The sequence below is a fragment of the Rhinolophus sinicus genome, linkage group LG12, assembly GCF_036562045.2.
Source record: "Rhinolophus sinicus isolate RSC01 linkage group LG12, ASM3656204v1, whole genome shotgun sequence".
NCBI classification, from domain to species: domain Eukaryota; kingdom Metazoa; phylum Chordata; class Mammalia; order Chiroptera; family Rhinolophidae; genus Rhinolophus; species Rhinolophus sinicus.
The window spans coordinates 48701508-48728285 of NC_133761.1; the positions used below are offsets into that span (position 1 = coordinate 48701508).

At 37.7% G+C, this 26778-nt stretch overlaps 1 protein-coding gene across 5 annotated transcripts in view; it reads left to right on the forward strand.

The window, feature by feature from the left end:
• CHRM3 (cholinergic receptor muscarinic 3) overlaps positions 1–26778 on the forward strand; it is a 446537-nt gene that overhangs the window by 107385 nt on the left and 312374 nt on the right. For all 5 annotated transcript variants that reach the window (XM_019746845.2, XM_019746847.2, XM_074316778.1 and 2 more), the window contains exon 2: positions 14226–14334. The gene's annotated coding sequence lies outside the window, so the exon portion shown is untranslated. The remainder of the gene's footprint in view (positions 1–14225; positions 14335–26778) is intronic.

Below are 26778 nucleotides of genomic sequence, written 5' to 3' on the forward strand. Positions count from 1 at the left end.
GGCAGTGCCATGCCCCAGGTGAGGGCGCTGAAGCAACCCTGTGCAGGAAGCATGCCGAGTGGAGAGGGGCCAAGGCCAAGGCCGGCAGCCAGTACCCACTGCCCGCCACGTAGGCCCACCCACAAAGATTTTAGTGCTATGATTGGAAACAAACCTGATTTTAAAATCTCCCACTATGCCTCAGAAAGCTATCTCACAGCATCAAGAAATAATGGTGTTTGTTAATCTCTTCTAATAAATGAAAGGACACTGTAGTGTAAATGTGCCTAATGTGACAGGCACCTGTGAAGCGATGGACTATGTATCAGAACATGCTGTTTTCCTTTGCCAGTTGTCATCGTTGGTGCCTGTCAGGGCCTCAGTGTGACTTCCGGTGCTGTCACCATTTGCCTTCCACAGATGTGCTGGACGATAACTTTGAGCATAGTTAAGACTTGTACGTGGGACTTACCTTTGGAATGTCTCGCGCTCTGTAAATTCCACATATCAAAGTGAGCTCAGCTAATTCTGAGAAGTTGTGTACAATTCTTGGCATCTAGTGATTTTTTATTTTTTATTTTTTTTTTGCCTACATTATGAACCTTTCAGTTGGTTACCTTTCGTGAGATCTCGCAGTTGAATGACTGTGGACGTGGAAACATAACGGCAGACACACAGGTGTGTGTACTTGTCCAAGTTCCTGTTGCCTGGAGGGCTTCTCCTTCACCTCTGCACGTCATTGTCATCTTTCAGGACCCTGCCCAGATGTCACCCCCTTAGAAAGGTGTTTCCACCTATTGCTCTATTGCATCTCCCTGCTTATTTTTGCCCTAGCAGTTGTCACAGAGTAATTATTGTGGCTGTATTTGTTTTTTGGGTCTCGTCTGTCTTCCCCATCAGCATGTCTGTGCCACACTTGCAGGCACGTGTTCATTTTATTCACTAACATATCTCCGGCTCCTAGCAGAGGGCTTGGCACACAATAGATAATCATGAAATATTTGGTGAATTATTGAAATGACCTTTTGGCTTTCACTAGGACCTATTGTTTCATGAGTTGGTCATCTTACAATATTCTACAATAAACCAAGCACTTTAGCTGTGTGCTGGCCTGTTCCCTCTTGCTAAGGAAGGTGCAGCATAGTAAGAATTTGTGAGAATCCTGAAGCTTGAAGCAGCCATATGACTGCTTTAGTCCTGCTCTGTCATTTAATGGTTGAGGTGAGTGAGCGGTCTTAAAGATCAGGGAAACACCCAGGGTAACATAGTGTTAATCACACACGTGCAAACATGGCGTCTGCCTCACAAACCACTCCTTTAGAGGCTGTATATGAAAATGTTTTATGATTTTTTTTTCACATTCCCACTTGACGTCTTTCTGTTATTGTCATATTGTAATTCTGAAATTCTGATTTTAGTCCATTTTCGTCATCAAAATAGAACCAGGAACATAAAAGTCACCATAAAGACATTCATAACAATTAGCAGGACACTATTGTATGTTTCACAGAACATACTGTTTCAGAAGGACTGAACGTGAACATTGAGCTGAAGTGACATAAGATAAAATGAAATTAATGGCAAAACACAATGTGATGGTGTCAAATAAAACATTTTTGTTTAGGATTTTGTGACTCACTATAGAAATTCCAATCAGAAAAGGAGTGGTCAGATCAGGAAAATGAATAAATACAAGAATAAATTAGTAAATGAAATATTCATGATGTGAAACCAGAGAGAGTGTGTCAGATGAATTAAGTTTGTTGTTAGAAAGTAAGATCTATAGGGTAGAGCTGGTAATCCAGACGGCCTCAGTTTTGGTTCTCCTATAAAATTTAAACCCCACTTTTTCAGCTTTTCTGTATTAAACCCACCAAAAACATTTAACCTGTATCCCACCATTTTAACAGTTGTGAAAACCCAATACCCCTACCTAGATTATAATTCCAGATTCCTACTGATTTAAATTTAAAGAATATATGTGTGTGTGTGTGTGTATACATTATATATACATATATATATTTCTTATATTATTTGCCTTTTTTTTTTTTAATTAAAAAACAGGCCTTCTGTGATTTCAAAACAAGTGCGCATTTTACTGACAGCATGTGTTCTTATCTTCTCAGGAAGACAGTTCCTTTCATTGTTCTCTCCAGCAATCTGGCCTTTAAGTAACTTACTCTTCAGTTTGTAATACTGGACTTATTATCCTAGCCAGATTGCTCTGTATCTCTATAGAGTGGTGTGTTTTTTTCAAAATATGGGCAGAGTATTCAATTATTTGTTGCCAAGTTCATCCTCATGATTGGCTAACTACATATCCAAATAGATTTGATGACTGTAACTAAGAAAATTGTTAGCGTAGGGGTTTTTCTGTTAAATATAATCAGTGAACTCTACAGACAAAATTTATAACCTGAGCATGAAAATCAGGTTTTCTTTCCATTTTTAAAATTTAATCAGGATGAACTATGCATCACCTTAACAATAAAACAAAAACAATATTAAATTACTAAACAAACATAACAAGTTTGAAAAAAGAAAATGATAAAATATAAGTGAATTCTTCAAGCTGCAGCTTCATCACTATTATTCCTGGTAGCTTGATTTAGGTCAAAAGACCTGATCAAGAAAGATTGCTTCTAGTCACTCCTTTTGGACTTTTCTCAAATCTCTCATTTTTCAGGAAAAAAAAAATTATCCCCTATTATAATACTTGTGTAAATTAAGCATTTTCCTCATATTTGGGGTATTTAAGTGAAAAACAGAGCCAGTTCAAGCATTCCAAACTGTTAACATGCACGTCCTTTACCAAGTAATCACCAGAATATACTATTGAATGTTTGCTTCAGTTTTCTTATACAAATTTTCATGTATTCACATAGTCCACTGAATTTATAGTTTCCTAGGTACGTGATACCATGTTGCTCTATCCTGATTTGATTATCAGTTATAGTATTGTTGACCCTTTCGGTTTTCTTTCCCTCTCTTCTTTTTAAAACTTTTAATCATATATAGTATGAACCCTTATGTACAGATTAGGGTCCTTATTTGAGGTTCGATCGAAAAGTTCAACTGCAGTTGAATAACACAGCGTAATAACACGTTCCCAGAATGTTCATTGAAGAAAATGAAGGAATTACCTGGCCATTTTTGTGATGTAGCACTTCACCTTTCCCTCACTCATTATCTCGTGACAGCTTAATTTTTTTAAATTTTAATTCCTGAAAGTAGATTAAATGTGTGACACTTTAATCACCCTCAGGGTGATACATTTTCCCACAGGACAACTTTCTGTGCTATCATTACTTGGAGTAATGACAAGTCAGAAAATGAGTTAGTGCCCACAGCACGTCGCCTACCCCAGCGCTTCTTTTTCTTGACTTCATGTTGCATCAACTCCGGGTGCTTTTAGAAACCCCCATGCCCAGGACACCCAATTCCAATGAAATCAGAGTCCCTGGGAGAGGAACTCAGGCAGGAGTACATTTTAAAGCTTCTCAAATGATTGTACTGGGATCCAGGTTTGGAAGCACTGGGCTGAGCTGGCCACGGAGTTTCAGCTGGGTGTGATGAGGGCTCAGAGGAGAGAAGTCATCTTAGCTCCATCACATCGGTCAACGGAATTAAGTTGTGTTGCCTCCCTGACTCCGATCTCTTGTGCTGAAGCAAACCGTGCCCTGTCCTGAGTCTCCTCTCGCTGTCTACACCTTTGCCGGTCTGTCTCTTCATATTGAAATAACCCATTAGACAAGTCTCCTTATCCTGTTTCTCTGTTTAGTACCTCAGCTCCTATGTGCGTGCTTTTCTGATCCTTTTCCCAGTAAAGCTAAATCTTGCTTCCTGAACCTCTGAAACCCTGTAGAAGTTATCAATGGATAATTGATATTTTTAAACAAAGAGTCACGCAACTCTGCTTCATCTAATGCTTTTGCGAGCTCCTAGGGCATACCTTGCCCTCTGGCTTTGACCTCTGTGATGTCTACGGAAGCTCCCTCGGTGTTTGTCTCCCCAGATCTTTAGTGAATAAGACATCTTGCCTCAGCAAACACATCCCTGATCTGATTTACTTGGTGCAATTAAGTGCAAGCAATGTACCCCGTGTTGACACTGCATTTAATAGGATCAACTCCTGAGCAGGGAAAAAAGAGCCCATTTTCATTTATTAGATTTTTCCTTTTTTACTTTAATTTTCCATTAGCTGAAAACTAAGTCTGTCTCATCCATAATGATCATAAGTACATTAACGATGATGAGTACAACTAATTTTCATTGGATTCTTTTTATACCTACATACCATGTCTTGTTCAAGAGCTATCTCTCATTTACTGCTATAACAACCCACAAAGTAGTCACCACACTTATACACAGATGAAGAAACAATGAGGTCAATAAAATTTGTTAGCCAAGGTACCATATTTAACAAATGATAGCACTAAGAGAATTCTAAACTAGAACTGTTGAGTTCCCAGAGCCTCAACTGTTAACCATTGTGTTGTGAAAACTGAAAGTCTTAAAAAATATGCAAGCCCCTCAAAAAAATCTACTCCTAAACTCATTTATGTCCTTCTGTGTTTGTCACCTACCCTTTTACTCAAGTACTACTGACCTGATTATGCCCAAACTGTGACAATTGTGTGTCCTCCCCTGTGCTGTACCTTAGGTATGAAGTGCTTGCTCTCTCCTTCAAGGTAAACTCCCACTCCCCACTTTCCAGCCTCAGGTCAGATGTAAATCAATCCTACCTGAAGCTTTATCTGAAGCCCAAGTTGGGTAATTGCTCTTTTCTCTGTGTTCTTACAGCTTCTGGTAAGTATCTCATCACAGTGTTCATCTCTTACTAGCTAATGACTTTTGACGGCTTAATTAACCTCTGTAAGCCTCACTTTTCTCATGCACCCAAATAAAGATAATTAAAGATTCTACCAGAGAGACTTATGGGGATTAAAGGAGAGAATGAATGTAAGATACTGAACTGCATTGTATATAGTAAGTATTTAAAAAATATTAACTATTTTTGTTACCATCTCATTGTAGTATAATTTAAAAAAAAAATCTATTTTCTTATACTACATAGTTACTTGCTACAAGGATGGGCATGCTGACAAATATTTTGTATTTCCTTATTTTGCCAAGTGCTCAGCAGAGAATGGAAACATGTGAGCTCTTACAAGTTATTTAACTCCTCCATCTCTACAATGAGTACCCTCACAGGGTTCATATGAGGATTAAGAAAAAATGTAAAACTGATTAGCATAGAAAGCCTGGAATAGTTGTCAGCAACTAACAGTACTTAATCAGTTTGAGTAAATGGATGGAATATACTCAGGAGGGAGCAACACTCTGTCATGTTGCTAGTTTTTAATTTTTTTCCCTTATACTGACATGATGGCAACTCATAGCTGCCTGTGTCAGCTGTCACTAAGATAGACCTCGTCGTGTCATGCCCTATGACAAGCCTTGAGATTTGTCATATTAGAGCTCAGTAGGACTGATTCCTGCTGTCCTACAGGAAGGGAGTGATGTATTGACCAGCAAGAGACGTGGCCAGTCTGTTCTGACAATAGGAAAAACACTTGCCATAGATCCCTTCTGATCTGCACTGGACTTTTGGCTGACCATGTGGATGAAGGCACAGGGCATAGTAGTGACAGAGTAAATGAGGTGAGGTCCTGTAAATTCTAGTTATCCAGCTACAGCAAATGATAAAACATGACTTGAGCAATGTACCCGGCAACCTGTGTTACAAATAGAACCTGCAGATCCTGTATCAGCAGGAAATAAAGGCCATTCATTCAGTTTGTGATAGAGACAACCATAATAAAGTATTTTTTTTTCTGGAATAACACACACACATGCACACACACACACACACACTCACACACACATGGCATAAGGACATTTCTCTTTTTATTCAGGCTTAAAAGAGCAGTCTGCACTTATTGGATCCTTTTCCTTACTTCTCAACCCACTGATGTCTTTTTCTAGTACTTGAAGAAGTACTTGGAATGGTTGCTCCTCAAAGAAGAAAATAATATTTAAAAATCATTACTGAGGAAATATTTGCATATCTCACTTTGTTTCCAGAGATGATCCATCATAGAACATAGCATATCTTCAGTTTAGTGAGTACCAGCTGCTTTGATGTGGTAGTTTGAGAAGTATGTGAAATCCAAATTTCACATGTTTGTTTGTGTGTTTTTTTTCATTTTGGAACTTAGCTGGTATATTATGAGATGTCTTGTTAGTTACTTGTTACTTTACTTACTTAATTATATGTTTTCCTATTGCTGTCCATTCAGCATTCATCTCTATATTCACCCAATAGTCATCATCTGCAGCAGTTATCCCATTAAGATTTAGTGTTAGGTGCTGTTGTCAACTCTTTTCTTCAATTCAAACTTCTTTCCTGAGACTGTACTCGCCAACTCCCCCAACCTATCACGTCTCTTATTATTTATAATAATAAACTTCTCAAATTAGTTAATTGTATGCTATTGGATTAGCTAATTCCTCAACTCCTCAAAGTCAACCTTCTATCCCAACAAATAAGCTGAAACTAGTATGACTTATTTTTATTTTGATCCACCAAAATATACGTTGACATTTAAAAATTGAACAGCTCTAAGCAGGGTGCCTATAAAATTAAATGAATAATTAAAAATTTCAAGAAAAGTGCAACTTTCAGAGTGTGACCCATATAAAGAAAAATTTAGTAGAAACTGTCCATATGTGGGCCCAGGTGTAGAACTTGGCATGCAGAGACTTCAACGGAGCTATGATAAACATGTTCAAATAACTAGAGGACTCTATGCTTATAAAATTAAAAGAAAGCATGTGAAATATCTCTCACTAAGTAGAAAATATCAATAAGGAGAAAGAAATTATATAAAAGACCCAAATGAAAATTTTTAAAAAAAATTTATTGGGGTGACAATTGTTAGTAAAATTACATAGATTTCAGGTGAACAATTCTGTATTACATCATCTATAAATCCCATAGTGTGTTCACCACCCAGAGTCAGTTCTCCTTCCATCACCATATATTTGATCCCCCTTACCCACATCTCCCACCCCCCTTACCGTCTGGTAACCACTAAACTATTGTCTGTGTCTATGAGTTTTGGTTTCTCATTTGTTTGTCTTGTTCTTTTGTTGTTTTTGGTTTATATACCACATATCAGTGAAATCATATGGTTCTCTGCTTTTTCTGTTTGACTTATTTCGCTTAGCATTATACTCTCAAGATCCATCCATGTTGTCACAAATGTTCCTATATCATCTTTTCTTACCGCTGAATAGTATTCCATTGTATATATACCACAACTTCTTTATCCATACTAGAGGGACTCAAAAGCAGAATTGAGATGGTGGAAGAAAAGCAGTGAACCTGAAGATTTATGACTAAGTATAACCTGTGAAAAACAAGAATGAAAAACAATGAACTGAGTCTCACGGACTGTGGTTCAGCAGCAAGCATCCCAACATATGGGACTTCCAGAAGATGAAGGCCAAGAAGGAAAAAAAAAAAAAAAAGAAATAATGGTCAAAATTTTACATATTTTATGAGTCATATCAATTTACATATCCAAAAACTCAATGAACTTCAAGTTAGATAAACACAAAGAGATCCATGTCTAGACATATCATGGTCAAACTGTTAAAAGACAAAAACAAAGAGAAAATGTTGAAAATAGAATAACAGAAAGACAGATCAAAGACATTTATTAGAGACAAAGAGGGACATTTACAATGCTAAAAGTGTCAATTCATCAGGAAGATAAAACAATTGAAAACATACAGACAGAGCCCTAACAACAGAGCCCTAAGATACAGGCGGCAAAAACTGACAAAATTTTAATGAGAAATAGACAATTCAGCAGGAATAGTTGGAGACTTCTGCTCTACTCTTAATAATTGATAGAATAAGACAGAAAATCAGCAAGGATATAGGCTTGAACAATGCTATCAACCAACTTGAAATAAAAGAAATCTGTAGAACACTCCAATCCAAAACAATAAAATACATGTTATTCTCAAGTGCGGATGGAACATTCTTCAGGATGGACCATAGGCAGGCCTATAAACATGAATCAATAAACTAAAAGGGTTCAAGTTACACAAATTGTGTTCTCTCATAACAATATTACATGTTATGGTCAATTAAATCAACAACCAAAATAAATTTGGGGAATCCTCAAATATTAAACATTGAACAAAATACTTCTGAGAACCAATAGGTCAAAGAAAAAAAAAATCACAAGGGAAATTTAAAAATATTTTGAACTGAATGGAAAGAAAACACAGCATATCCAAATTCGTGGGAGTCAGATAACAAGTACTGACGTTGATTTTGGTTTTCCAGTTCCCAGAATTAGAGTTTGCGAGGAGCATGTGGCCTGAGCACCCTCCATTCTATCTCATTTAGTTAGAGATTCCAGCTGGAAGACATGGCTAGTAGTATTCTCTTAGTTAAAGCTATCGTTCTCCTATGGCAAACAATCTTTATTAAGATGGAGAACATAGCTTCAAGATTGACGCTCATGAGTTGTGACTGAGGAAGGGGACAACTTATAAACAGTGAATCTGCCCAAGTGTCCTGGCAGCTAGTGGGGAGGCTGCCAGCGAGGGAAGTCCTGTGCCCATCAGGCAGCTGTATGCCTTTGGAATTCAGCATATCCCTGCTAAGAAAGCTGATCATTTTAATGGTTGTCTTCACTGTACAAATGGAAAGTTTAATAACAGCGTGTGTGTACATGTAATACAGGACCCCCTGTCCAAAGACTGTACCCCACACTTCAGGACGGTGGCTTATCCTGTGTTTCTTATTCTGTTCTTAATATCAATTTGTAATTGACCTAGAAGCCTTCTTTCTCTAATGTGTAATTGGAAGGGCCCTTATTTTATCCACATCTAGAATGATACTTGCTTAAATGTGTAGGGTGGAGGAGGGCTTGGCCTGAGAGAAGCTGAGTGAAGAGATGCATGGAAGTCAGGAATGCATTTTGCCATAAGCAACCTTGCAGCCATTTCCAGGTGAGCGGATGTCCTCTTTCTGCCCGGAGAGCACAGTGTCTTATGACTCTGAGTTTGCCGCATCTTCCTCCTTAGTCATGAGAGTGCTGTGGTATCAGCACCAAGGACGGTTCACCGCACTGAATCTGTCTTCACCTCTGAGTGACATTAAAGAAGTGTCATCACTTCCAAAGACCCAGGAGATTTCTTAAATTTATAAATATTCTGACTTCAAACCATACCTGAGACATCTCTGTATCCAAGATACTAGCAAACCATCATCTTTTTGAAAATGGTAATATCCACTTATGGTAACTCTGTGATTTCTGAGTCATCAATTACTTCTTTCAAGACAAAAGTAGGAAAGTATCCACAGGCATTCATGAAGATAGCCATGGAAATATCCAGGCTGGTAGTGTGAAAAGAGAAATCCCAACCTTTACGCTGCCTGTGTTCTTTGGGCTGCCTTCCTTTTCACTGTGCTTCCAGGAAAAGCAGGGCCTTTTCAGGTTGGAGCCACTAGCTTCTCACATACTTGAGTTATTGTGTGTTCCAGCAAACAGCTCAGCAGTTGGAAGTGAGCCATTTCCACTTCAATCTAAATGCATATTTGCCTCGGCTGATGTATTCTGGTGGAAAGCTTCAGCATTCCAGTAGTGGGTTCTATTAGGTCTTAAGATAATATGAGTAATTAAGCTTGTTTTTCTTTCTTTGGTTTTCTTTTCTTTCTCTTCTTAGGCTTCAGCGATGACTTTTAATTTACTTTCCTTGGGCTCCGCGTCTGATTTTCCCAGCATATTGCAAATGGCTTAGGTATTCATTAATTTCTAATTTGTGGCAGTTAGGTAAAAAAGAAAAAAAAAAATGCCCCTTTAAGCATTCCCCCAGTTTAGAAGCCTCTTGGTCTAGTATCCATCATTTTTTCTTTTTATCATCCATAAATTAACTGATACATTGACACTGATAATCGTCCTTCCTAACAAAGTTCAGAAATTAATTCCATTTGTTCCTTAGTTATTAGTACTTATTCTGTTGCTTTTATTTCAGGATGTTTAGTCCAGTAGTTCTCCGATATGGGATTGCGTTCTTCAGGGTTACTTAACTGAGCCCCCAGTTTCCTCCCCACAAACCTGCATGGTATGCTCAGTTCTGCGACCTGAGAGTGGGCTCTGCGTTTGCACCCAATTCTATTCCCAAGGACCTTTCTTTCATTAGTAAGAGATTCAGATAGATTAGGGTTTGATTCCTGCCTCTGCCCACTCACTGGCTATTTACCTTTGAAATTCAGTCTGTAAGACCTACAGCTTCTGCACAGTACAGGTTATAGTAACAGGTTTGGAAGATTGAGAAAAGAAATAGGCATGTAAAGCAGTCAGTGATCAGAGTGAGAAGAGGAGGTACGTAGAATGGCTAAAATAATGAGATTGTGCCATAGCCTTTGGGAGGGTTACAGGTATCCATCCCTTCCTTTAATTTACATTTCTGGTCTTCAATGCAATGACAAAGCATGGTGAGAGTCTCTGAAAGTGGGTTTTTTTAAATTTTTAAAAAATTTTTTCAGGAAGCTGCCAAAGACACTGCTTCCCATTTTCCCTCTGGTGACCCTTTGTGCTAACTCTGACCTCCTTTCAGCATTAGCTAATCACAGCACTGCTCTATCAAACAGCTTGTCCACTTGTGTACACTTCTGACAGCTCCGATCCATAAGCGAGCCCTTTATCCACAGCCTGCCCAACGAATGTTTCAACCCGATGAGATAATGTTGGAGTTAGGTTTAAAATTTGAACAGAATGAAAAGTTGCTGTCTCTGTTTGTAAATTACATATGAAAAAACGCTCTGGTTTTTGTCAAGGTAATTTTACCGTCCTCACTTAAAATTGATAGAAAAGAGTAATTGGAACACCAGGAGAGCAAATGTAGAATAAACATAAAAGTTTATTTTCACCACACCTAGTCTTTAAAGTTTAATAGCCAATAAATATAAACATGAAGTGACAGTTGCCTCATTACAAATGTAAACACACTTATAAACCTACCCACTAGCAATTTACAGCAAACTTAGAAGTATGCCTTGTATAGTGGCTGCACCTGAGCCTTTTCCATCAAGGCCGTCATTGTTTTTTATTTATGATTTCTTACCTTACCACTGTGGCTATCAAACACAGTTGCTACAATAATTAATTTTAGAGTCTTAACAAAGAAAAAGAAAAAAATATTTTCAGATAACCTTTCACACTGTGGAAAACTTAGCTAAAAATGTGTATTTTCACCATTGGCTCTGGGCCGAACGATTAGTGTGTTCAAACCATGGGTACATCAGTGGTGACACTGAGCATAGTTGTTGTCGGGAAGAAAAGCCACCCACACACACAAAAGCGCTGCTGCTGCTTTCCTGATGACTACACTTCATAGCTATACAAGCAAGGTCACATTTCTCTACTTTCATTGATAAAAGGTGCTTTTAATTAGACAGAAGTCTTTCAGTTTTTTGTGCCTTTGTTCTGTTATAATGTGATGAGAATCAGAGACCATCAGTAGCTTCATGATCGTCATTCCTCAGAACTGCTTTCAGATGAGCGTGAAAGCTCATTTTCAGATGACACGGAGGGGTTCCTCATGCAGTGGCAGGTGTCAGAGAGTGGGCTGAGTACAAATCAGCCTGGCTTGGGGTCTCAACTGTTGTTTGTCAAATAATCTTATTCTTTGCGGGGTAATAACTTGTCACACTATTCTTTTTGCTGTTCTGCTGAAATAGCTACCGTGTTTCCCCAAAAAGAAGACCTAGCCAGATAATCAGCTGTAATGCGTCTTTTGGAGCAAAAATTAATATAAGATCCGATCTTACATTATATTATATAAGTATATTATATTATATAAGACCCGGTCTTATAGTACAATAAGACCGGGTCTTATATTAATATTTGCTCCAAAAGACACATTAGAACTGATTGTCCGGCTGGGTCTTATTTTTGCTCACTTGCTCTCACTCACATATATATATATGTATATGTATATGTATATGTATATGTATATGTATATGTATATGTATATATACATATATACATATATGTATACATATACACACATATATGTATAATTTATATTATTTATATATATATGAGATATGTATAACTTTTGAGTACAGGAATTAGCGTCATCATGTGTTGATTGCTTATGCTAATTGGGAAATATTAAGGTAAGCTTTGTCTATTTTCTTCGATTCCATTTCGAAGAAAACTTTGCTTCAGTAATTCTTGTTTTTTATGTCTGCCTCTAAATGTTTCCATTCCCAGTAGCAAAATAAATAAATAGACAAACAACTCTTACTGGAACAACAGTAGTTTATTATCTTGCTCAGAAGTTGCCTGCATGACCACACCATCCTGCTGTGTTGGCAAGGACGCTTATCCTGGTGGATGGCTTTCTCCTTCCCGTCCTCACTGGCCCAGGCAGTGTGCCTGTTGAGTGTGGTTGAGTCTAACCTCCTTTGAGGTGCCTTCTCCAGGGAAAAGCTCATCATATCAGTGCAGCCATTGGGGTGCACTGGGGCTTTTGATCCCCTCTGGGAAGTGAATCCCACTCCCTGCTTCCGATCTGCACGAAAGCACCCCCCCCTTCTTTAATAACATCCCCTCCATATTGAAAACTAACCAGACCAGAAATGAGCCAACTGTTTCTATAAAGGGTCAGATAATAAATACTTCAGACTCTGTGAGTCATACTGTTTCTGTCACAACCTTTTAGCTCTGTCTTTGTAGCATAAAGCAGCCAGAAACAGTATGGAAATGCATGGCTGTGGCTGTATTCCAATAAAACTTCATTTATAGACTCTGAAATTTGAATTTCAAATAATTTACATGATTCTTTTGATTTCTTTCAATGATTTAAAACCTATCCTTAGCTCATGGGCTACACAGAAACGGGTCGTTTGCCCACCCCTGCCCTCAGCAGACGGGGTGATGGAGTACTGCTGCTTCTGTGCAGAGAAGTGGGGTCTGACCTTTAGGGTCCTCCTCTGGCTGTTTCTCTACAGCATCTTCAGTCCAGAGTAGCTTTTCCTAGTAGTTCCATCCAATCAAGCAGCTTTTACCTAGAGGCTTCAGCCATTTCAGTTTTCCCTCTGTTTGTGCAGTCTTCACCCTGCGATCTGGCCATTGGGAAGGCGGTCCGTTCTGTTAGCAAGCTGGTATCTGGTCCAGAAGTGAAGGGTGGATTTTTTTTCCCCTTCTTTCTGGAAAATTTTCTTTTGTTATCTAACCTTTGCTGCTCTTCAGGAACCTCTCCAATTGAACTAAATTGACTACTAACTACTTTTTCATTTTTTGAAAGAACGTATTTGAACTTCATTCACATGATTTTTCAAGATTATTGTTCCTACTTTTTTTCCTTGTAAGAATGTGTTGCAAACAGGAAGATAACTTTGGCAAGTAAATGAAAGGATGGAGGAAACAAAAGTGTGAATTGATATATAGATATAGATATAAATATATAGATATATAGATATATATACCAATTCCTGCATTTGGAAATTCATTTGCTTACTCAGCAAATATTTCCATGTTCCAGGCACTGTATCCTAAAACGAGACCCCACTTTCTGTTTTGCGCAAAGATGAATAGAATATCGTACTGTCTTCAAGGGAACTACAGGGGAAACAGACCCATTAGATACGTTTTTATACAATGCTCTTGATGTGCGTTATCATATTGTATGGAGCACAAGTAAACACGGGAGGAAGTGTGTGCTCTTCACAGCCCACGTGGTATCAAAGGACCATGGGCGAGGTGTTCACAGCCTGGCCACCCGCGGCGCTCTTCCGCATTGTAAAGGCTGAAGACCACATACATCACAACCTCCCTGTGGAGACGGGATGAAATTTCACACAGTGCTCAGCACCTAGGCCCTAAAACAACACTGCATGTCAGAGGATTTTAAATTTGCTTTTTTGTTTGTTTTGTTTCCTGTTAATAAATTATAACCTTCTAGTGATATCATACCAATTTACTACTCAATATGTTACTTCTTAATCAGATTTTTTAACTGACTACATGGTGTTTCCACATGCTGTGCTGCTCACGGTGTGGAAAACAGCGGTGTAATTAGGCCCTTCTTTGGACTGCTTGTCAGATATCTTTTTTTCCTAATGGCTACAGGTTGTAAAGATGCTCCTATGCAAATGTTATGAAATGGTATTTATTGACTCACTTTGTCATCTTTGTGTGTTTGTTTAGATCTGCACAGTGATGGCGCAGATTTTGGTTACGAGTTGCTCAGTGGACTGTGAATTGGCGGAGCGGTACCCGTTCCCATGGTGATGGTCACTGCTGAGGCTCTTCACTGGTATGTATTTTCTAGTTAATATCATTTACATGGTTCTATATTGAGATTTTAATGGAGTCTACATTTATAATGAAAAATGTGCAAAATACATGTGTTTGTGTTGCTGCTGTGAAATACGGCCAAATTTAGTCTGTTTATGTAACGACCAGGTATGAAAGAACAGGCGAGATGTGTTTATTATGTATATGAATATATATTAGCTGGGTAATATATATGTATCTATATAGGCAGAATTTAGAAGTATAGTATTTTACCTCTTGTTTAACTAAATGAAAAAGTCATTGGAAAGTTTCAGTGCTTTTTAGTTCTTTAATATCATATAAATCTGGTAATGTAAGCCTAAATATTTTACTTAATATTTTGAAGCAGTTCAATATTATTGTAGTTTTTCCCAACAGGGCATCTGATATGCTTTTGTTACACAAGTATCATGTGGTAATTGATATATGATGTTTATGGTGTCAATGAAAGTGAACTATACTCAGTGTCAGAAGACCTTAATTTTAGTTTCAGCTCCAACATTTATCATCTGATTAGTTCCTTAAATCTCTAGGCCTCAGTTTCCTCATCTGCAAAATGAGAGGCAGAATTTCTGCTTTACCTAATCCATAAGATTACTTTACAGGTCAAGGGAGATGATATTGTGAAACTATGGGTTAACTATAAACCCGATAAAAATAGATAGTATTATCTGTGATTGATATTAGAAGTAGAAACTGGTAAAAGTTTTGACCATGATTTTATTTTTAAATTGGTAATGCAGTCTAATATTTTGTATATTATTCACCTAAGAGAGAAATGATAGAATCATATTTAATTTAATTAATGACTCATTTCTCGTATTTGAGAAAATTATGTTTGCATGAAATATGAAAAAACACATATGTTTCACATGCTGTACACACCAATCCCCACCAATCATAAGAATTAGGTTTCTACTTCTTATTTCCAGGATACTTACTCTCTTTCAGATTTTATTTTTAGGTATTTACACTTGGAGGAGAAAAAAAATACACTAAACACATTTATGTTTAATTTCAGGATACTAAGGGAACAATATAGAAAATTGATCAGATATTATTCACTTAGTTTAATATATCTAATTCCTTTGTTAACTTAAATCTCTTTAATGTCTCATATGACCGTTCTCTTTAGCTAATAGAGCACAGCTAGCATGTTTCAAATAAAAGACTAAAATGAAAATCTTAATAAATACATTTACTAATATTGAGAAAGACTCTTCTACTAAAATTAAATGGGTCATTATATAACTCAACCAATGCGATAAAACTGATTTGCAAATTCTTTCCCAGGCATAGATATGATTATCACTGAAGGGATAATGGTTTATTACGTGAATAAAATGTTCCATATAAGTGAAACAAAAAACTTAGTAACTGGTAACTTGTATTCACTTGCTGATATTGTAACACAGTCCTTAAGTATGGAGGTGGAGTTGTCTAGAGTGAGACTGTGTAGAGTTGCAAACTGATATGTCATTGTCCAGTTTTGCCATGTTGGACCAGTCATTTAACCTCTCTGTGCCTTAGTTTTTCTCATCTGTAAAATGGGTCTAATAATAAGGCTTGTTGTGTGGATTACATGAATTGATATGGTCAAGTGCTTAGGAACAGTGTATGACACTTGGTGAACAACCAATATTATCAATTATTATTCACTGGATGAATGTGGGATTATGGTCAGAACCACAGATTTTGGAATTAGAAATTAAAGGTTTAAAATCACTAATTCATGGTGGTATCTAAAGTAGTTACTGAACACTTTGAAGTCTCATTTTCTGTGAAATAAAATCATTAAAATATACTCTATACTGCTTTTGTTAGGATGGTTTAACACAGCATCAAGGAATGGTAGCTGTCTCCTTCACTGGAAGTTGTGAAGATATAATCACAAATTATTGTACAATGCAATTTTAAAGTAATATAAATGGGGGATTTTCTGATTATGAAAATATCTTTGCCAAGCATTATATTTAGGATACTTTTGGAAATGTGCTCAATTATAAGAGTTGTTTTGTTAGATCCAGAATTTCAAAAAAGACAAACAAAAAATTTAAATCAAATTATAAAATGCAAATGTAACTGAAATATCACATCCTGATTAAAAAAATAAAAATGACAAATTCTATTGGCATTTTTAGGACTATTAGGAAATATTAGCTCAATGTATAACTTGTTCTGAAGTTAGGCCTGTTACCAAATTTAAAATGACTTTTTTTTTTTTTTTTCTGGGCAGAAAGGGGAAAAAAAAACAAAGGAGGTGGAGAGAGGAATATGTGTCACAAAATAATGGAGGGGAAGGGCTGGATTTTCACTTTCACAATCGTATATTCTGAATCAGATTTCATGCTTGTTCTTGTTATGAATAAACTTAGGTATTGTCCTTTGGGCTTGTATTGGCTGAATTCAGTGGTTGTAATGGACGGTGTTTTTTAAATGAGTCATAAATTGTTCCCAAGGTGGGAAATACTGATAACTTGGGGCAATAATCAGAGCCAAGAGCTATTGCCAGGCTGCTGTGTATTAGAGCAGAAAGCCAAGTTGTCTTCCCTTGTGTGTTAACTAAAAGCTATCTGAAACAATGATGGTATCTGGTCAGTCCCTCTCTGTAGCCATCCGTATCAGCAGCCACATAAATTTAATCTGACTGGTTTGTAATTCAGATTACAGTAGTATTGAATGTTGCATTGTGGACCCTGACAAAGAAAATACTTACCAAGAAGGACTCCTGGTGGCTAAAGGGGCTCAAATTTGTAAGCAGAGACTAGCAGCCATTTCTACCCATGGACCTCTCACGCAACCCACACTTCAGGGAGAAGTCTGCACTAAGTTGTCTGCCTCCCACACTGAACTGCCTACCTGCACTGTGTTCCTAACATCAGAATCCACCCTTACAAAGGAGATCCTGGGATAGTATTTCAACCCATAAGACTGAGGCTTCTCCCATTCAAACAAAGCAGCATGACTATATCCCCATCAGCATCTCCACTGACCAATCAAGGCAGTGCCTTTTGGGCCAATCAAGCTGTGAGGATTTGGAGTCTCATTTTCATGAGGATGGACCAATCCGAGCAGGGACAGGGATTTCTGTGTATATGTATAAGCCAGCTCCCCTCTGGCTTGGAGAACACACTTTCCTTTTCCACTGAAGACTGTTTCTCCTGCTAGAGCTGAAACACTAAAGATGAAACACCAAAGACATCATTCTAGACCAGATCAGGGCAGAGCAGGGCAGAGCAGAGTGGAGCTATCTAGCCAGAGGGGGGTCTGGCCCCCAGGGCCGCCTCATAGCCATTCTGTTTCACAGACGTGAGGCTTCATAATTGAGCTGTATCACAATTAAGCTGTTGGCACTAAAGAAAGTTTCCTTCTTTACCACACCTCAAATTGGGGAACTCTGTTGCTATTGAATCGAAGCCAAGGGCCATGGGTTGACACCATACTTCCTTTTATTTTTCTTGTGGCTTATTTCTGCAATAGCTTTAGCCTTCGCAATTTTTCCTGACAAGGACAGTCATGGTAATAGAGGAGGATTCTGAGTATAACGGTTTGGGGGGTGGTTTCTTAGGTAGGAGCCACCACGGTAGACATGAGGCTAGGCCTGACTGCTGGCTTTGCTGTCCCTGCTTGGGGACCTGAGTGAGAGATGACTGTGGAGCTTATTCTGTCCTGCTTCCCCAGAGCCCTGTATCATTCCATATTTTCAGTCTTCTGGTGTGGTCATCGTTCATATTTGGAAGCCTCATATTAGGATTTAGGATGTAATAAAAAAGTTGTGTCATGATGTTGGAATGATGGTCTTACTAAACAGATGGGTTCTCATGTCTCCCTGCTTATTTTCATGACCATTATGTGTGATATTTATTTTTAAAATTATTAATGGCTTTAGAAGTCTCCTTCTAAAGGAGTCTGATTTAGTCAGATATCAATCTAATGCCTCATCAAACAGTAGCTCTAAAAGCTGCAGAGGAGCACACTGTGTTATTCACTGTCACGGTGCCAGTTTGGAGGAAACATGGGGCATTTAGAACTGAAGTATATTGTAATTTGGAGACAGACATAGATGAAGTCTTTATCAGTGGGACTTTAAGAATCGGTAGGTGTATTCAGACCATCACTGTAAGTACGACACAGTCAAGCTCGGGGGTGCTGCCAGCCTCAGAGCAGTTGTGAATGAGCAGAAATATGCTGCAGGATGAGCAGAAGCTGAGTCCATGAAAGGCGAGTGTCTGCTGAAGAATGACTAGAAGTAGAATCTGGGTGGGAATGCCCTAGAACAGGTTGTGCAGCCTTCTCTCATTTGTCCGCAGCTGCTCTCCTCTGCCTCTGCTGACCAAGCCCCACCTAGATGCCCCCAGCCTCCCCGCGTGGCGTGATACCACAAGCCTCCAAGTGTTCACACATACTCCACATCAATCTCTGATTCTAACTTCCAAACTCACCTTACATGCACTGCCTTCTATGAAAACTTCCTTAATCCTCCTCTTAAAATGGACCACTTCCTCTTTGCTTCTTCCACCTCTGTACTGTGCACACGCCTCTGTGATTGAGCACAATCGCATCTCTTACAATAATTGGTTTACATTTCCACCTTCGTCCATTTGGGCTGTCAGAACACCATAGACGGAGTAGCTTCTAAACAACAGAAATTTGTTCTTCACAGTTTTGGAGACTGGAAAGTCCATGATCAAGGCGCTAGCAGGTTTGGTGTCTGGTGAGAATTGCTTCCTAGAAGGCCATCTTCTCATTGTGTCCTCACGTGGTGGGAAGGGCAAAGCGTCTCCGTGGGTCTTTTATAAGGATGCTAATCCCACTCATGAGGGCACACCTTCAGAACCGAACCACTTCCCAGAGGCCCGACCTCCACAGACCATCACATTGGGCATTAGGACTTAATATAAATTTTGGGGAGACACAATATTCTGTAGCAGTCCATCTATCCAACTGTACTCTTGGCTTGTGGAGGGCAATCTTGTCTCATTCAGTCTTGTATGTCCAGTGTCTAGCACTCAGTGTGTAGCTGCTAATTAAATTAATGATTGACACAATGTCCTCTGTTCTCTGAACAGGAAATAATTGCATTTACCATGTCAAGTATATTTCTATTAAAATTCTTTTAATGTGAATATTAGCTTAAACTTGTTATTGATATAAATCTGTAGAAAGTAAAACCAGAAAAATGAAAAGTGGCAACTCTTAACATACCATGGTGCTATTATTTTTAATATTTTTAGCAAAAGAAAAGAGTTTTGAAAGTGTATAATGGACTATTCACTTCCTTATTAGTTTATCAGTAAGCATTTTATTTTTACAACATTTCAAAAATGATGAGGGTTATTTGATTTCATCTTGACCGAGGTTGGAATGATTTCTTCCATGTAAATTAGTAAGAAAAAAAATAAAATAAAATAGTTTTTTAGACTTTATTTTATTATAGTAATTATTATATATATTTTGAATCAATTTTATTTAACACTTGAGACCTGAATTCATCACAAACTATTTAAAATCATATATACATACGCACCACACAAATATATATACCCTACACACACACACACACACACACACACACACACTATGTAATGTATTACATAATGTAATGTATATGTGTGTGTATTTATTTATTTATTTATTTATTTAATATGTCCCTGGAAGTAGCCTACTATTAATCTGATTTGGTAAAGGTGGGATGTGTACATTAAGTGGAATTAAACATTCCTGTAGATTTGAGCTCTTTTTTAAAAAAATAGAGGGAAGAACAACCAAACAAAGAAACTCTCTAAGTCAATAACCCTAATTATCTAGCCACATGAAATTTCACCGGAATTTTACTTTAGTAGCAAGATATCACTCAGAGGAGGACTTAAAATTGTTTAGTTTAAATGTTTGTTCTTGAATAGTACCATCTGAACAGTAAAGAGTATTAAGTCCCCTAAGCCAGTATTTTCACACTCAGCATTCATCTTTGTTACTTAGTGTGTATCAGTATCTATACAGAGGGGTCAACACGGGCTGTAGGTGGGATTACAAATAGTACACAGAATCCCACCCCTTTCAGCTTTCACAGATGGCTGTAATGGGCAAGGGGAAAGCATTCAGCTAAGAAAGACATCTTTAAGGAAGGAAAATGGGTTGACAGGGTCAATCAGTTTTCAGTGCATGAGTTGCTTTAGATTGACATGGTTCAAGCAAAAAGGGATGATGTTTGAACCATGTATCAAGAATATTAATCCAGTTGTGTAAGCAGGAGTATAATGGAGTCATGTAGGTATTAACACAGTATGAAAGCTTTAATATTTTCCAGTAGGTAGAGCAATACAGCACAAATAATATTCTTGAAAGAAGTGGCTATTTTAAAAATTATTCCTAAGTATAACACTTGACAAAATTCCAGGTTGTTTCCTGATGACTTTTTAAGTGTCTGATTTATGTTTTTAAAGATTAGAATATCTTGATGACTGTTTTCTGAATTCCTGTTTAGCTAAAGGACTTCTAGTTGTATGTAGAAATTTAATCATAATAATAGTGGCTACACGTTCACTAAGCGAGTGAATGTGCCGGGACGGCTGACTGTCATATCTACACTAAATCTTCACAAAAGCTCTGCAAAGACAGTGCTATTGTCTTCTTTTGACAAAGGAGGAGACGTATAATGTGCAGTGGACACTACTGATTTACATGCATATTTATATAACCTAAATTTGTGACAGTCTCACCACTGTAGGATGAACATATACATATGGAGACATAATATTTTATACGTGGAATTATTTTAAAATACAATTAACTTTTAAAATATGTGCTTCAGGGTTTACGCCACGCTTATTTAATATCCTGGAGAATACATAGTTTATAAAATTAAAGATTTCCCACTCTATTCTTCTGCAGCAACAGATATGAATAAAGATGAGAATTTGTGTCTATTTGAGACGTGTCCTCTGTAGTAGATTCAATCAGATGTCTTCAAGGAGAATGCATAAGCCATTTTTAAGATTGGGCAGTTTATCCTTAAAGCCAAATGATACCTTCATTTATTATGTTTTCTTATGTCTTATTTTTTTCACATGAACAGTCAATGTAAATGTCATGGAATAAATATGTGTGACAGTGATTATTTCCACAAGATGAAGACTATGATTTTTGGTTTCAACTGGTGTCTCCTGTGTGTATACCAGGCACCTCACAAAATGCTTTCACGTTAACTCTTTCAACTCATTTATTTGAAACTAATTTTGTTGATTTGTCTCATATTTTTCTAATTTCTATGATGACAGATATTGCGAGTATTTTATTGTCCCTAGGTGTGCATTCAACTGTTCTGCTTACCCAAACAAGGAAAACTTAAATGTAATAACAAATAAGTCTGGGAAGCAGAGATAGTTTTGAAGATGCAGTGGTTTTAACACTTGCTTTTTAATAAAGAAGATTCTAATACTTTGAAGTCATTTGAAATTTGACGGGGCAAAATTATCTAAAAAGAAAATCATATGTTGAATTACATTAGTTAAATATTTGAAGCTGGAGAACTCAGGTATTCCATTTATTCATTCAACAAGTATTTATGGGCCTCCTTCTATGAGGCGGGCCATGGGGCTATGAACAATAAAAAAGTGCCTGTCCTCATGGAATTTATATTTGTAGGGAGCCACTGGGGAGTGAGGGGCAGGAGGTGTGGAAAGGAAGTAGAGTGTGTGTGTGCACGCGTGCGTGTGTGTACATGCATTTATGTATATATTAACAAGTGTGTATATAGACATATGCACACATATGTATTTGCATAGAGGAAGTGATATATATCTAACCATATGTATATACAAATAGTAGCATATTTAATTTTAAATAAAAGTAACTTCTCTTTATAGCAGGGAGAATTTTTGGGTTGAACTTTCTCCGAAGCATAGTTTTAGGTTACAAAGGTTGAAATTTTTACTCACCAAAGCTTCATATATTGATCATTTCCAGAAATTAAAATTTTTGTAAAATACCTGTCTGTTTTAACATGGTTCATGTGTTTCCTATCTTATTTTCTTTATTTTTAAGAATATCTGTAGGTGTTCTAGAATCTAAAGAAATCCCCAGGCTGTTCTATACACTATATGGTACTAGGAGTGGTGATAGGGGCTGACAGAGACTTGAACACTATGAGACCCAAAGGGGAAAAAATTACACCGAAGGAAAAAAAGCAATTCCCAGTTCTTTGTTCTGTAATCAAAGTTCTAGACATCTCTGTGTGAAGCATGGAGTAGCATGTATTGTGCTTGTATTACCTAATCACGTTAAAGTTGCTTGTAGAACCGGAGTCATTGATTCACATACATTACTTAATTAGAAATGTGGTGTCAGTGTGCCCTTAGAGCTTGTGACAAAAAGGACAATTCAAAAACTTCAGAAACAGAGTGTCAGCCATGCACTGTGGTGAGGCAGTTTTCCAACAGGAAAGTGAATCATTTTTAGTGATTTTTGGATATGATAAAAAGACGTCGTTTTTAAGCTAAGCAAGTAAGTAAATATTAAACTGTTTATTTAGATTGCAATGATAAAGTAGCCCATTCCTCTTGGGAGAGATGAAAAACATCAAAATTATGCATTCATTTAAAAATATTTTCTTTTCATAAGCATAGTTTCATGTTGGAAAGCTCACCTACCTCTGAGGTTTTCTGAATACATGATTTTGGTGGCTTTCCCAAATCAAGGTCATTCAACTTTCATGCCATGGATGTAGAAATACATAAATGTGCTTGATACACAAAAATGTGATACACAAATGTGCCACAGAATATTTTGCATTCTTGATAATTCATTTCTAATTTAGATTTTTAAAATCTAGAATGAAAAGAATCTAATGAAATGATAATGTCTAATGGCCTTTGGAAGATGGGGCAAAAGAATGCAGAAGTGAAGGAGGGTGAATCGCCCCTCCCCGCTAATTGTTCTTTTTTCCTGCTATTTCCTGTAGGGGGCAAAATAGATTTCTGCCAAAGTAAAAATTGTTGCCCAATTATCATGGGGCCCTCACCCTAAGTACTAACAACCTGAAAAATGTACCGTTCTAATAAAATAGAGGAATTAAAGATGCATTTCAGTGCCTGATCCTCCTGTTATAAACTTGTTAAGATTCATTAAACAGATTATGGTATTGACAGAGGCTTTCTCAAGGAGGAGCCACATAAGGTAAGTTGCAAGATAGAAAAATCGTGTTTCCCCGAAAACAAGACCTAGCTGGACAATCAGCTCTAATGCGTCCTTTGGAGCAAAAATTAATATAAGACCCGGTCTTATATTATATTACATTATATTATATAAGACCCAGTTTTATATTATAGTAAAATAAGACCTGGTCTTATATTATACTATATTACATTATATTATATAAGACCCAGTTTTATATTATAGTAAAATAAGACCGGGGCTTATATTAATTTTTGCTCCAAAAGACACATTAGAGCTGATTGTCCGGCGAGATCTTATTTTCTGGGAGACACAGTAGTAAGTCTAAGGCAAGGAATAAACACTATATATAAAGAGTTTCAGGTTGTTTGTTTCAGTTTTGTTATTAACTCTTCCTGGGAAATTAACACAAAGCAGGCCATAGAGGAGGACGCAGATAAATGTAATTGAATTGAATGATGCTCTTGCTTATTAATTTCTTTGCGAGATCAGTTACAAGCTTTGAACATATCAGTAAACGTTTGTTTTTGTTTTTGTTTTTAATTTCCAAAAGAAAGTGGATCTTGGGCTTGAATCTCATTCTTTCATTCATGCCTGGGGCTAGGAGACCGTCAAGGGCAGGCAGAGTAAGTGAAAGCCACTTAGTTAGTAAAGCCCTCTTCCTTTGTTCAGACTCTCTTTTCCCTGCTAATGAGAAAGGCAACTCCATCACAATACCCCTGACACACACTTCTTTTTTCAGCTGGCTTCTGAACAAAGGTAGTCAATCCTTCTATCTGAGTTCTCTGTCAGTGTGGTTCAGACATCAAGGTGACCTGTGAAACAATCATAAAGTCATTGTAGTAGATTGCCACCCACATTTTAAAATGAAACCCAACAAAATAAAATAAAATAAAATATCAGAATACATCCCATAATGAATTTTGACAAAGCCTTTGTTTCATTTATATGTGTGTGTGTATATGGCTGGGTTACGTGATAAAAATGTGTGTTTTCTGGGGAGAGGAGGTCACTGTCAAAACTGTTCAAAGAAGCACTCTTATTAATCTAATCTGTGCTCACTCTTCTAAGCCCTTGTCTTAAGTTCATTTGTCCTTTGTCATTCAGACATTTTCCAGTATCTTCACTCCGTTTACTCTTTTCTGACAGTTTCTCAGTGCCTCTGTGTCTGTCGTGGTAGCCAACACTTAGTACAGTGACCACTGGAGGAAGCTCTCACTAAATGTTGTTTGAAGTGATGAATTAATGATATTCTAAAAGCAATTACAAGTTTAGAAGTCCCAATGTCAACTGATGTGTTAATCCCACCTTCTTTCTCTTCCCTTAAACCCTATTGTGACTACTGGGAGTTGCCACCTTGCAAGTTGTCTGTTAGAATTTCTGAGTGTCCTGGGCTCCTGTGAGGGCAGTCACCACATTTTAGTCTCTTCCTGAAAGTCAAAGGGACATTAACCCCTCAGCAGGGCCCTAGGTCCCTGCATGGTACTTGTGATGTGAATGGGGAACAAACTCCCAGCACAGAGTTTCAGACAGAGTAAGTAACAGCTTTATTTGGGATCCAATGTCCCTCCAGAGACCAATGCTCTGGTAAGCACAGAAGGTTATACAGAAAATAATAGAATTTAATAACAAACCAAGTCCCAGAGTCAAATTGAGGTGGAGAAGGTCCCTGGTCTGGGAGAGATGACTGGGCCCATGATGGGTCTGAGGCGAGCTGGTCTTGCAAGGAAGAGCTTTGGAGAGTCCCTGGGTATCAAGGTTTGCACCTCGCAGAGGGTCTTAGCCGGAGTGTCCAGTCAGACTTCTCACAGCATTGCTCTGAAGCTCTGCTTTTATCCTTTTTTCCTTGGACTTGTTTATTTCTTAGGTGAGAACCAGAAGTTGTTTTGGTGAACGTGTTTATCACTCAATTTTGTTATGCTCAGTTTCACACAAAAACACGTTTTTTTATTTCATTCTTATCCATCTCACACATGTGCGGCCATTGTCCTGTCCCTATTAGTAAACAACTTGTTTTATAAACCTCAATTCACATATATAATATATTCGGATATGCTCTATACACTGAGTCATTTTCCAAGTTTGCTTTACTGATTATTCAAAACGAGTGAGCAATCCAGGTGATTCTGTGACTTCATACTCTTTAAAACCCTCCTGCTCTTTACCTTGCCAGGAGTCCTGTGTGGCCCTAGACTTTCCCTTAAACGTGTTAATGGTCTGACTCCTGCATTGCTCCTTTCAGGTATGCCATAGTCCTTGCCACGGGAATACTTTCTAACACACAAATCTGAATATTTTACTCTTTGTGTAAATATCTCCCATAGCCATACCCGCTTTGCCTTGAGATTACAATCCAGATACATTTGAATAAGAATAAAAGGCCCTGAAATACTTGATTTCAGGATAGTCTCCCATTGTGTCCAGCCACACCTGCTAACATTTGAACTCTAGTCGTCATTCTCAACTATTAAATATGTGTTCCCGGGCCAGTGGACTAGCTCATGTCTTCTCCACCTTCTGTTGTGCCTGGAAAACACCTACACATCCATTAAAATTGTGGTCACAGTTTTTGACTCATGTAAATATTCTGAGTGTCTTGAGTTAGCTCCTCTGCCATTGTTCCCTGGTTATGGAACTGTCCATATGTCCATCCTTCTGTACCTCCTTGGAGTCTGACTATCTCTTGTGTACGTATTGCCAGTTCTCCTTTGTAACCCCAAATCGAATCTGTCACAGTGCTGGGCACTGGGAGGATGCTCAGTAAATATGGCTGAGGGAATTGTCCCAGAAACATCTAAGACATTAACGGTCCTGTCCACTGATACGACCTTCCTTATCTCCTCATCCCCACCTACCACTGGTACAGATTCTTCCTAAACTCTTAAGTGTACCACCACAGCCTTTCTCCTTCACTTTTCCTTCGAATTACTTTCCCTAAGCCTGTTAGTTTTATAACATGTGAGAAGGTCATATAAGCAAAACAATTTGTCTCCATTATTCATGTCTGTAGAAAGCCATTGATGAGCAGCTGGTGCGTGGGCTTCGGTTATGATCATTTTACCTGGATTCACCAGTTCATATATCTGGTGACCCTGTTCCTACAGTGTATTTACTAAAGGAATGTTCTCATATGGGTTTGAATGCTTATGTAAACACTTGCATTTAAAATCAAATCTTGGCTTTCAGCTTAATCTTTCCCTAAACCTTGACCTTGAATATCATTATAGAACACATTTTCCCTAATTGCTTCATT